Source organism: Ovis canadensis, chromosome 15, assembly GCF_042477335.2.
Source record: "Ovis canadensis isolate MfBH-ARS-UI-01 breed Bighorn chromosome 15, ARS-UI_OviCan_v2, whole genome shotgun sequence".
NCBI classification, from domain to species: domain Eukaryota; kingdom Metazoa; phylum Chordata; class Mammalia; order Artiodactyla; family Bovidae; genus Ovis; species Ovis canadensis.
In genome coordinates, this window is record NC_091259.1 from 23,113,252 (window position 1) to 23,126,943 (window position 13,692).

Below are 13,692 nucleotides of genomic sequence, written 5' to 3' on the forward strand. Positions count from 1 at the left end.
CCTTTTCTTTTTTTGGCCACACCACACAGCTTGTAGAATCTTAGTTCCCAACCAGGGACTGAACCCTGCAGTGGAAGCTCAGAATCCTAACCACTGGACCACCAGGAAATTCCCTGATTGTGCCTCTTCAACCTAGTTTTTCCCCCATATCTAATTGCTACCTCCCCACTCAGACATAAATACAGTGCCTGCTGTACAGTAGGTATTCAATACAATAAGTGAGTAAATGAAAGAGGAAAAATCCCTCCATGAAATTCCATTTTAAGTCTCGTGGCTCTAATTCATTCATTCATTTTCAAACTGGTTTTGAAATATCTGCCATGAAGATGAATGGATAAGGAAGCCGTAGTACATACACACGACGGAATATTACTCAGCTGTCAAAAGGAATGTATTTGAGTCAGTTCTAATGAGGTGGATGAACCTATTAGAGCCTATTGTACGGAATGAAGTAAGTCAGAAAGAGAAAGACAAACACCATATATTAACACATACAAATGGAATCTAGAAAGATGGTGCTGACTATCCTAAGGGCAAGGCAGCAAAGGAAACAAAGATGTAAAGAAGACACAGGCTTCTGGACTCAGTGGGAGAAGGAGAGGGTGGGATGATTTGAGAGAATAGCACTGAAACGTATATACTGCCATATGTAAAACAGGTGAGCAGTGTGAATATGATATATGACCTGGGGCGCGCAAAGCTGGTGCTCTGTGACAACCCGGAGGGGCAGGGCAGGGAGGGAGCTGGGAGGAGGGCTCAGGAGGAGGGGACACATGTCTACCTATGGCTAGTTCATACTGATGTATGGCAAAAGCCATCACAATACTGTAAAGTAATTATCTTCCAAGTAAAATAATTAATTTTTAAAAAATCTGCCTCGAGAACTGGCTTGATGCCGAGAATTCATGGAGGAACAAAGTTAACCTTGGTCCCTGCTCTCACACCAGAACCACACAGGGCTCCATGGGTAATCAGAGCAGAAGGTAGAGGGTAAGCAATGCTCTGCTTTAGACAGGGAAGGCAGTGCTGGGGACCTTTCATGCCACTAATGAGTTCTGTAATGTAGACTTCAAGCTGGGTCAGCTCTAGTCCAGGGCAAGACTGACACAGATCTTTGCACCACAGAACTCAAAGTAGGTAGGGAAGACAGACAGACAGACACATGAGCAATTACAATACAGTGTGAGAGTTGCTCTTTAAGGGAGCTGTGTGCTATGAGGGCAGAGAAGGGTTACTGAAGCTAATCTGGGAGAAGCACCTCCGTAAAGACAGTAGCAATGGTGTAAAATCTTACTTGACGAGATGTGTTGAAGCCGTGGCTCATAAATTAGAATAGTAACTAAATTTCTGGTTCCCTGAAGCTGCTTCTTCAACTCTCATCTTTGCTGATTGTCTAACACATATATGAAATTGACAAGTAATAAGAAAATTAATCCTACTTGGATTGCAAACAGAGGTGAGGAGGCTGAGGAGTAGCTCCTATTTGGGTGAGAATACATGAGTTATTTTCCTAAAAATCACTAAACCTAAGAAAGCATTCCCCACTCAACCCTCAAGTTGAGAGTCAGAAGGACTCAGAGTCAAAAGTGGTTAACACCCAAGCCAGTCAGAGGCTGAGTCATGCTCTCCTGAAACTGTGGGAAGAACCGTCTTCTTTCTAGCAAAGTTAAACCTTGGATGAGGTCTAGAAATAACACTAGACAACTTTATGGAAGAAGCCATGTGTTCACATGCATGCTCTCAACCCATGAGCCTGCAGTAAAAAAAGACGCATGGTCCATAGAACTCAGATTGCTTAGCCATCTTTTGGATACTAGAATAGAAAATTAGAGATACCAAGGGAATATTTCTTTTTTTTTTTTCCAGTATTTTTATTTTTTATTTTTTTTAATTTTAAAATCTTTAATTCTTACATGCGTTCCCAAACATGACCCCCCCTCCCACCTCCCTCCCCACAACATCTCTCTGGGTCATCCCCATGTACCAGCCCCAAGCATGCTGCACCCTACGTCAGACATGGACTGGCGATTCACTTCTTACATGATAGTATACATGTTAGAATTCCCATTCTCCCAAATCATCCCACCCTCTCCCTCTCCCTCTGAGACCAAGGACACGACTGAGCGACTGAACTGAACTGAGTGGAGGTGATGGAATTCCAGTTGAGCTACGTCAATCCTAAAAGATGATGCTGTGAAAGTGCTGCACTCAATATGCCAGCAAATTTAGAAAACTTAGCAGTGGCCACAGGACTGGAAAAGGTCAGTTTTCATTCCAATCCCAAAGAAAAGCAATGTCAAAGAATGCTCAAGTTCAGTTCAGTTCAGTTCAGTTGTTCAGTCATGTCCGACTCTTTGCGACCCCATGAATCGCAGCAACCCAGGCCTCCCTGTTCATCACCATCTCCCGGAGTTCACTCAGACTCACGTCCATCGAGTCTATGATGCCATCCAGCCATCTCATCCTCGGTCGTCCCCTTCTCCTCCTTCCCCCAATCCCTCCCAGCATCAGAGTCTTTTCCAGTAAGTCAACTCTTCTCATGAGGTAGCCAAAGTACTGGAGTTTCAACTTTAGCATCATTCCTTCCAAAGAAATCCCAGGGTTGATCTCCTTCAGAATGGACTGGTTGGATCTCCTCGCAGTCCAAGGGACTCTCAAGAGTCTTCTCCAACACCACAGTTCAAAAGCATCAATTCTTCGGCGCTCAGCTTTCTTCACAGTCCAACTCTCACATCCATTCATGACAACAGGAAAAACCATAGCCTTGACTAGACGGACCTTAGTCAGCAAAGTAATGTCTCGGCTTTTAAATATGCTATCTAGGTTGGTCATAACTTTTCTTCCAAGGAGTAAGCGTCTTTTAATTTCATGGCTGCAGTCACCATCTGCAGTGATTCTGGAGCCCAAAAAAATAAAGTCTGACACTGTTTCCAGTATTTCCCCATCTATTTCCCATGAAGTGATGGGACCGGATGCCATGATCTTCGTTTTGTGAATTTTAAGCTTTAGGCCAACTTTTTCACTCTCCTCTTTCACTTTCATCAAGAGGCTTTTTAGTTCCTCTTCACTTTCTGCCATAAGGATGGTGTCATCTGCATATCTGAGGTTATTGATATTTCTTCCGGCAATCTTGATTTCAGCTTGTGCTTCTTCCAGCCCAGCTTTTCTCATTATGTACTCTGCATATAAGTTAAATAAGCAGGGTGACATTATACAGCCTTGATGTACTCCTTTTCCTATTTGGAACCAGTCTTTTGTTCCATGTCCAGTTCTAACTGTTGCTTCCTGACCTGCATACAGATTTCTCAAGAGGCAGGTCAGGTGGTCTGGTATTCCCATCTCTTTCAGAATTTTCCACAGTTTATTGTGATCCACACAGTCAAAGGCTTTGGCATAGTCAATAAAGAAGAAACTACCACACAATTGCACTCATCTCACACACCAGCAAAGTAATGTTCAAAATTCTCCAAGCCAGGCTTCAGCAATACGTGAACCATGAACTTCCAGATGTTCAAACTGGATTTAGAAAAGGCAGAGGAACCAAAGATCAAATTGCCAAAACCTGCTGGATCATTGAAAAAGCAAGAGAGTTTCTGAAAAATATCTACTTCTGCTTTATTGGCGATGCCAAAGCCTTTGACTGTGTGGATCACAATGAACTGTGGAAAATTCTGAAAGAGTTGGGAATACTAGACCACCTGACCTGCCTCTTGAGAAATTGGTATGCAGGTCAAGAAGCAACAGTTAGAACTGGACATGGAACAACAGACTGGTTCCAAATCAGAAAAGGAGTACTTCAAGTCTGTATACTGTCACCCTGCTTATTTAACTTCTATGCAGAGTATATCATGAGAAATGCTGGGCTGGATGAAACACAAACTGGAATCAAGATTGCCGGGAGAAATACCAATAACCTCAGATATGCAGATGATACCAGCCTTATGGCGGAAAGTGAAGAGGAACTAAAAAGCCTCTTGATGAGAGTGAAAGACGAGAGTAAAAAAGTTGGCTTAAAGCTCAACATTCAGAAAACAAAGATCATGGCATCTGGTCCCATCACTTCATGGGAAATAGATGGGGAAACAGTGGAAACAGTGTCAGACTTTATTTTGGGGGGCTCCAAAATCACTGCAGATGGTGATTACAGCCATGAAATTAAAAGACACTTACTCCTTGGAAGGAAAGTTATGACCAACCTAGATAGCATGTTGAAAAGCAGAGACATTACTTTGCCAACAAAGGTCCATATAGTTAAGGCTATGGTTTTTTCCAGCAGTCATGTATGGATGTGAGAGTTGGACTGTGAAGAAAGCTGAGTGCCAAAGAATTGATGCTTTTAAACTGTGGTGTTGGAGAAGACTCTTGAGAGTCCCTTGGACTGCAAGGAGATCCAACCAGTCCATCCTAAAGGAGATCACTCTTGGGTGTTCATTGGAAGGACTGATGTTGAAGCTGAAGCTCCAGTACTTTGGCCACCTCATGCGAAGAGTTGACTCATTGGAAAAGACTCTGATGCTGGGAGGGATTGGGGGCAGGAGGAGAAGGGGACGACAGAGGAGGAGAAGGGGACGACAGAGGAGGAGATGCCTGGAGGGCATCACCAACTCGATGGACGTGAGTCTGAGTGAACTCCAGGAGTTGGTGATGGACAGGGAGGCCTGACGTGCTGCCTTTCATGGGGTGGCAAAGAGTCAGACACGACTGAGCAACTAAACTAAACTGGACTGAACTGAGACGGTAGTAAATTAGTATTTACTAGATGATATAGAGATAATATACATATATAGCTCTTCTGACCTCATCAATGCCAACATTAAGCTCATTTTTAAACAAATGTCCAAATAGCAATGGTAAATAGTAACATGACTGACCCATTTCCAAGAAAAGAGAGAAGCTGCTCTTAATATCGGGCTTGGAGTTGGAGGAGGCCTTCCCTTTATCTTAGCCAAGATCAGAAAGGTGATATAACTGAGACCCACTGAGATGTGGGTACTTTGGGCAGGTTAAAAATTTGATGCCTCTTTAAATGGTTATTCTTCTCCTACTCATTTATTAGAGACAGTGCTGCTCTGGACATAGCAGAGAAATAGGACCTCTGATGATGAAGCTCAGAAATCCAGTTCTCACCCCGAGCCTGCATACACCAGGGAGCAAATCCAACGCCCTAGATTAACCAATCACTCTTCTTAGGAGGACAGTGACTATTGGGCTACACTTCCCCAGGAGGCTAATGAAAGTCTTGCTTTCCAATCACAGACTACACTATATCAAAGAAAAGATTCACTATACATTTTTTAAAAAAAAATCATCAAGTTTCCAGTGATGCTCTAATGAACCTTGGAGACTGGTTCTATAAGCAACCAGTCTCCTAAGTTGCTTTTGTTGTTTAGTCGCTAAGCCATGTCCAACTCTTTTGTGACCCCATAGACTATAACCTGACAGGTTTCTCTGTCCTCGAAATTCCCCAGGTAAGAATGGTCATTGGAGCAGGTTGCCAGGGGATCTTCCCAACCCGGGGACTGAACCCACATCCTGCATTGGCAGGCAGATCTTTCATCACTGAGCCACCAGGGAAGTCCCCTAAATTGCTTAGAGAACCTTAATTCAGTTCCATTTATGGGCTACAAAAGGAGTTTATTCAGATGAGAGACACACAGACATGAGTGAATTTTATATATTTAGACAGGGGATCAAAAGGAGCTTCCTTGGATTTTCGTTTCTTGCTGAGTACATGTTCCCTTTTAAAATGTATTCAACTGTAAATGGGAGAAAGCAGAACATTCTGGTTTAAACTTCCACATTTTACATTTTCGTCATTTTGAATAATCCGTGTATTTTTCGCCTGTACTGTTTTATTCAACTATAACAAATATGTATATTGCCTTTGTATTATGAAAGGCTTTTTTAATTTCCAGGAAAAATGGAGAATTAAGTTCTACTAATGTATTTATAATATAAAGAATAATTAGAAAAGTAGAATAAAAATATTATGCATGGTATGATCATAGTGTGTGAACATATGCAAAGGCTCATAAAAGACTGAGAAAAGCTCAATAATTGCCTTTGCATAAGAGGTAAATAAAATTATTTTTTGTGTATTTAAAATTTTAAACAGAGAAACTATCTTATAAGAGAAAAAATGAAATTCTTCTTTAAAGCAAATGATGTTAAATTCAGTTGAAATTTGGAAACCACTGTAGATTTATTCCGTGTACATTTTAGAAAAACTCACAAGGGTATTTCATTTTCATTAGTTGTTCATAGATCACCAAGGCACAGAGTCATTCTTCCCCATAATCAGTCAGTTACTTCAGTAGCTCAGTCGTGTTTGACTCTTTGCGACCCCGTGGACTGCAGCCCGTGAGGCCTCCTTGTCCATCACCAACTCCCAGAGTTTACTTAAACTCATGTCCATTGAGTCAGTGATGCCATCCAACCATCTCATCCCCTACTGTCCCCTTCTCCTCCCACCTTCAATCTTTTCCAATTGAGCTATTTCAGATCCTAAAAGATGATGCTGTGAAAGTCCTGCACTCAATACGTCAGCAAATTTGGAAAACTCAGCAGTGGCCACAGGACTGGCAAAGGTCTGTTTTCTTTCCAATCCCAAAGAAAGGCAATGCCAAAGACTGCTCAAACTACCACACGATTGCCCTTACCTCACATGCTAGCAAAGTAATGCTCAAAATTGTCCAAGCTAGGCTTCAACAGTACACGAACCATGAACTTCCTCATATTACAAACAGGAAAAGGAGGTTCTGACGAAGTAAGATGACCAAAATCCACCTTTTTCAGATATGGATAAACTGCTTGGCTTGGCTTTCTTGCCTACCCTGTAATATCATTTAGTATTTGTCGTAGTCCTTTCAGGATGATATACAAAATACAATTGTGGTTTAGAAACAAACATTTATTTTTCACTATTCTAGAGGCTGGGAAGCCCGAGATCAAGGGTTCAGCAGAGTCTGGTGAGAACCAACCTCCTGGCTCCTGTGGCTGTATTTTTGCCGTGTACCCACATGGCAGGAGGAACAGAAAGCTCATGTGGTCTTTTGATAAGGGCAGTAATCCGTTTCATGAGGACTCCACTCTCACGACCTAATCACCCCCCAAAGGCTCCACCTTGTCCAGACACCATCACTCAAGTTTCACTGCATGAACTTTGGAGGGACACAGACATTCCGTCTATGGCTGTATTGCTGAAGGCAACAGTCTTCTCAGTATGTGAAGGAGGTCCATTTAAATTATGTAGATGGTCTCTTTTTTTCCAAGTACTGATGTGGATAGAGGAAACACTTACTTAGTCATTCAACAAACACCGAGTGCCTTTCTCCCCACTATAGGCAAAGCTCAGTGCTAACTGCTGGGGACACGATGTACAAGGGGCTTCCCAGGTGACACTAACGGTAAAGAGTCTGCCTGCCAGTGCAGGAGATGAGGGCTCGATCCCTGGGTTGGGAAGATCCCCTGGAGTACGAAATAGCAACCCATTCCAGTATTCTTGCCTGGAAAATTCCATGGGGAGGAGCCTGGTGGGCCACAGTCCATGAGGTCGCAAAGAGTCAGACACAACTGAACGACTGAGCTCAGAGTGTATAAAACATGGTCTCAGCTGTCCTGGAGATCACAATCTCCGCTTTCTACCAGGGCATCTCGATTTTTAACATGGAACTTTAAGCTTTCATTTCAGAAATCTATGTGTCTAAATATCTATTCCATTGTAACTACTTATATATCTAAAATAATTGCTGTTTATTTTTTTCACTGCAGAAAATATTAAGAAAAACATGCAGTCCTCTCTCTGTCCCTGTGTGTCTGTCTTAGTCTGAAGGTAACAGCATCTGGCAATTGCAAAAGAACTCCAGAAGTGCAGATAAATGGAGAGAGCAGAGGTTTGGGTATGAGGAGACTTTGATTTTAAATCTAAGCTCTGCCATTTATAAGCTGCTTGAGCGCCTTGAGCCTTAAATCCCTCATCTGTAAAATGGGAATAATAATACCTACCTCATATTTTTGACGTGAGATTGAAAGGAACTAAACAATGTGACACACTTAACCTAGAGCAAAACTCAACAAACTCGAGTTCATTTCTTCCATATTGTTTCACTATAGGTAGGTAGCCAGTCCTTCATTTACGGGGGAAAAAAATGCAATTACCAAAATCTGAAATTTACAAGACAGTTATTTTTAGGGCTCTGGTTTTCCTTATAGAAAGATTAAACTCAGATTATAAACAGTTAACTGCAGGATTCAACTTGATAATCCAATTTTCCAAATCAAGATAGCACCCTTAGAGCACAGAGCTTTCTAGCACAACACTCCTGAGATCAAAAAACACTCGAGCGACTGGCTTTGACCATGTTTCAGGAAGCCTTCCCCGGCACTAGCGCTGGGATCACTGTGGGCAGAAGAGGCTCATTAGGACAATGGCTGCGAGTGTGTGAGTCTGTGTGGCAGGCAAGAGGGTCACACGAAATCTCCACCCCACTGTGCGACAGTGATTCCCTAAGGGTTCGGGCAACTAACTAAAAATCTTGAGGGGAAAAAAGCACATTCAGTAAATATTAAAAAAATACAACGCAAGATAAGGGAGAGATGGATTGGGAGTTTGGGACTAGCAGATGGTAACTTTATATACAGAATGGGTCAACAGCAAGGTCCTACTGTATAGCACAGGGAACTGCATGCAGCTTCCTGGGATAAACCATGATTGAAAAGAACACGAAAAGGAATGTATATATAACTGGATCCCTTTGCTGTACAACAGAAATTAGCACAACATTGTAAGCCAACTGTGCTTCAATAAAATAAATTAAAATGAAAAACCAACAACACAAATTATCTTTCAATAAAAAGATAAGGACAGAGAAAAGAAAGTCCCAGGCATCCATGCTAAGCCCAGGAGGTGCATGGTAGGTAACCACCCTCCTCTGATTTGTCCTGAAAGTGTTATTGAGAACAATGAAAGAAGCAAGAAGAAAAACCTTCAGTTCAGTTCCATTCAGTCACTCAGTCGTGTCCGACTCTTTGCCACCCCACGAATTGCAGCATGCCAGGCCTCCTTGTCCATCACCAACACCCAGAGTTTACTCAAACTCATGTCCATCGAGTCAGTGATGCTATCCAGCCATCTCATCCTCGGTCGTCCCCTTCTCCTCCTGCCCCCAATCCCTCCCAGCATCAGTCTTTTCCAATAAGTCAACTCTTCGCATGAGGTGGCCAAAGTATTGGAGTTTCAGCTTTAGCATCAGTCCTTCCAATGAACACCCAGGACTGATCTCCTTTAGGATGGACTGGTTGGATCTCCTTGCAGTCCAAGGGACCCTCAAGAGTCTTCTCCAACACCACAGTTTAAAAGCATCAATTCTTTGGCACTCAGCTTTCTTCACAGTCCAACTCTCACATCCATACATGACTGCTGGAAAAACCATAGCCTTAACTAGATGGACCTTTGTTGGCAAAGTAATATCTCTGCTTTTGAATATGCTGTCTAGATTGGTCATAACTTTCCTTCCAAGGAGTAAGCGTCTTTTAATTTCATGGCTTCAATCACCATCTGCAGTGGTTTTGGTACCCAAAAACATAAAGTCTGACACTGTTTCCACTGTTTCCCCATCTATTTCCCATGAAGTGATGGGATCGGATGCCATGATCTTCGTTTTCTGAATGTTGAGCTTTAAGCCAACTTTTTCGCTCTCTTCTTTCACTTTCATCAAGAGGCTTTTTATTTCCTCTTCACTTTCTGCCATAAGGGTGGTGTCATCTGCATATCTGAGCTTATTGACATTTCTCCTGGCAATCTTGATTCCAGCTTGTGTTTCTTCCAGCCCAGCATGTCTCATGATATACTCTGCATAGAAGTTAAATAAGCAGGGTGACAATATACAGCCTTGACGTACTCCTTTTCCTATTTGGAACCAGTCTGTTGTTCCATGTCCAATTCTAACTGTTGCTTCCTGACCTGCATATATGTTTCTCAAGAGGCAGATCAGGTGGTCTGGTATTCCCATCTCTTTCAGAATTTTCCACCGTTTATTGTGATCCATACAAAGGCTTTGGCATAGTCAATAAAGCAGGAATAGATGTTTTTCTGGAACTCTCTTGCTTTTTCCATGATCCAGCGAATGTTGGAAATTTGATCTCTGGTTCCTCTGCCATTTCCAAAACCAGCTTGAACATCTGGAAGTTCATGGTTCACATATTGCTGAAGACTGGCTTGGAGTATTTTGAGCATTATTTTACTAGCGTGTGAAATGAGTGCAACTGTGCCGTAGTTTGAGCACCCTTTATTGCCTTTCTTTGGGATTGGAATGAAAACTGACCTTTTCCAGTCCTGTGGCCACTGCTGAGTTTTCCAAATTTGCTAGCATATTGAGTGCAGCACTTTCACAGCATCATCTTCCAGGATTTGAAATAGTGCAACTGGAATTCCATCACCTCCACTAGCTTTGTTCCTAGTGATGCTTCCTAGGGCCCACTTAACCTCGGATTCCAGGATGTCTGGCTCTAGGTGAGTGATCAGACCATCGTGATTATCTTGGTCGTGAAGATCTTTTTTGTACAGTTCTTCTGTGTATTCTTGCCACCTCTTCTTAATATCTTCTGCTTCTGTTAGGTCCATACCATTTTTCTCCTTTATCGAGCCCATCTTTGCATGAAATGTTCCCTTGGTATCTCTAATTTTCTTGAAGAGATCTCTAGTCTTTCCCATTCTGTTGTTGTCCTCTATTTCTTTGCATTGATCGCTGAAGCAGGCTTCCTTATCTCTCCTTGTCATGTTCAAATGAACTATCTACTGTTTCCCTGGAGCTGCTATTAATGTTTGCTTCCCCTGGCTCTTCATTCTGTTAATCAATGGTGACTAGATGACACGTCATTTCAACCACCTTACTCTCTGTCTCCACATGAAGATACCACCTCTGGATGCTTTATGCCCCCTACCCGTTTTCCCCCAGAGCTCTGCCTGCAGTTCTCATGGTATCTGGACTGTGGTCCTAATTCCTGGGACTCTCACAGACCTATCCCCTCACACAGTATGAGCCCCTCATCTTGGTAGCAAATCCTGCTCTTAAAGTCACTGAGCATTTGAGGCTTTGTCTTTGCCTTATCAATGTGCTCCACATGGACCCGAGGCACAACAATGAAGGCGTCTGTTGCAGATCTAATATTAGCAGCCAACACAAGTCACATCATCTTGTATAAAGAGAATATTGAGGGAGAAACAGTCACTCGTAGAGGAACGGCAGCATCGAACAAGGGGCCCTGTCACACGCTGGGGCTGCCTCTCACTCGGCGAGGGCGGGGCGGGCAAGGGAAAAGATCCGAGCGCGTAAACCGCGCTGCTTTCCTTCTGTTCTGCTGTCCGAAGGGAATACAAACACCCTGAGCAACTCCTCCCCTATCTGGCCCCAGGTCAGGCAGAGAGGTCCCTTCTGCCCCTCGAGGACACACGGGGTCTCAGAGGATGAGTGTCAGACCGCCATGCTCGGGCCTATGGAAGGTGTGACTTCAGCAGCGTGCGTGCCCAGTTGCTCAGTCGTGTCTGACATTTTGCGACCCCGTGGACTGTAGCCCACCAAGGTGCCTCTGTCCATGGGATTCTCCAGGCAAGAACACTGGAGTGGGTTGCCATGCCCTCCTCCAGAGGAGCTGTCGCACCCAGGAATCGAACCCTCATCTCCTGCAATGCAGGTGGATTCTTTACCCACGGAGCCACTTGGGAACCCAGGCTTCAGCAGAGGGGCCACCAAACTAATAAGTCATCAAATTAAAAACCTTTGGCCACACGGCCTAGGCGACTCCCAAGCACCTCCCCTTTTCTACCAGCTTCAAAGGTACAGCAAGATCATTTGGATTAGTCACCAGGGACTGTGGAATCTTCATGACCCAAATGAACTGCTTGGAACAGGAGGCAACTCTGAGCTCTGGAAATGTTTTATGTGGCCATCAGCACTTTCAAGTCAACATGTAAATTTTTTTCGTAAAATTGCAAGTTTTGGGTCTTCTGGAAAATTCCAAAAATGAAAACCCTGTGCCCCTCATTTCCACAAAACAATAGTAGACTGGCCCCCAGGAGTCCTTGGCCTTATGGTGGGGCATGAGCCACCCTCCTGACAGCAAGAGTCACTTAGGTAACCAGGCTGAGCCTGGTGGGAATGCGACTTTTCCACCAGGCATCAAGGGGCTCAGAGGAAAGGTCAGCATCCTCTGGGGGCTAGGCCGGAGTGGCCGAAGGAAGGAGATGAAACCTGTTTCAAGGAAATGCAAATTCCCACCACCAAAAAGGCAAATCCCAGGCACACAGGGCTGAGAGAGGGAGAGACTGCCAACCAGCCCAGCCTGGACAAACCGACCCACAACTAGAGAAACAAACACGAGCCAAGAAGCCTGCTCAGAGCCTTGTCACGTGGCCTTAGCTGGAATGAAGACTGGGAATGGCGGAGGCGGGGGAGAAGAATGTGTCCCTCCGTGTCCCTCCGTCCTTCCACTGGGCTTGGCAAGAGAGAAAGGAAAGCTGAATTCTCACAGGCGCTTGCTGAAGAAACTAAACTCCCATCCACCCTTGCAGCCTAACTCCCCATGGACCAAAAGCTAGATGGGTGGGTGTCAATCAGGACTGCACATCAGTTTTAACATTTGTATTTCAGTCAAGGGAACTGGAATTTGGCGGATGGTGGGAAAGGGGAGGAGGATCTAGGCATCCATATGTTCCAGATGTGATTCTGGGGGTGGAGGACCAGGGGACACTGCTCCTCCACGCTGTGTGTGCCCCTGTCTCACCTGGATCTAGTTAACAATGAAGATTCTGAGTTGCAGGTCTGTGCTGAAGTCTGAGCTATCACACTTCACCAAGGTCCAAAGAGATGTCTGTGCCGAGGATCCTGGTCACTCTTTGAGTCCCAAGAAGCTACAGCCTTTCCCAAGAGGCTCTTGAAAAGATGTTCAACATCATTAATTACTAGAGAAAAGCAAATCAAAACTGTAACAAGATATCACCTTACACCAGTCAGAATAGCTATCATCAAAAAGTCCACAAACAGTAAATGCTGGAGAGGGTGTAGGGAAAAGGGAACCCTCCTACACTGTTGGGAGGAATGTAAATTGGTACCACCACTGCGGAGAACAGTATGGAGGTTCCTGAAAAAAACTAAAAATAAAGCGACCATATGATCCTGCAGTCCCACTCCTGGGCGTATATCCAGAAAAAAAAAAAAAAAAAAACAACAACCATGGTTTAAAAGGACACACACACTCCAATGCTCATTGCAGTGCCATTTACAACAGCCAAGACATGGAAGCAACCTAAATATCCATCAGCAGAGGAGTGGATAAAAACGTGGTACATACACACAATGGAATATTACTCAGCAGTCAAAAAGAATGAAATCATGCCATTAGCAGCAACACGGATGAACCTAGAGATGATCATACTGAGTAAAGTAAGTCAGAAAGAGAAGAAGAAACATTACAGCCTTATATGTGGAATCAAAAAAGACATGATGTAAGTGAGCTTATTTACAAAACAGAAATAAGCTCACAGATTTAGAGAATGAACTTATGGTTACCAAGGGGGAAGGAGAGGGAGAGGGTTTGGGATCGACACATACATACTGCTGTATTTAAAATGAATAACTAACATAACTTTTTTAAAAGCAAAAAGAAAAATCTAAAATACACAGCCATCAGAGACCT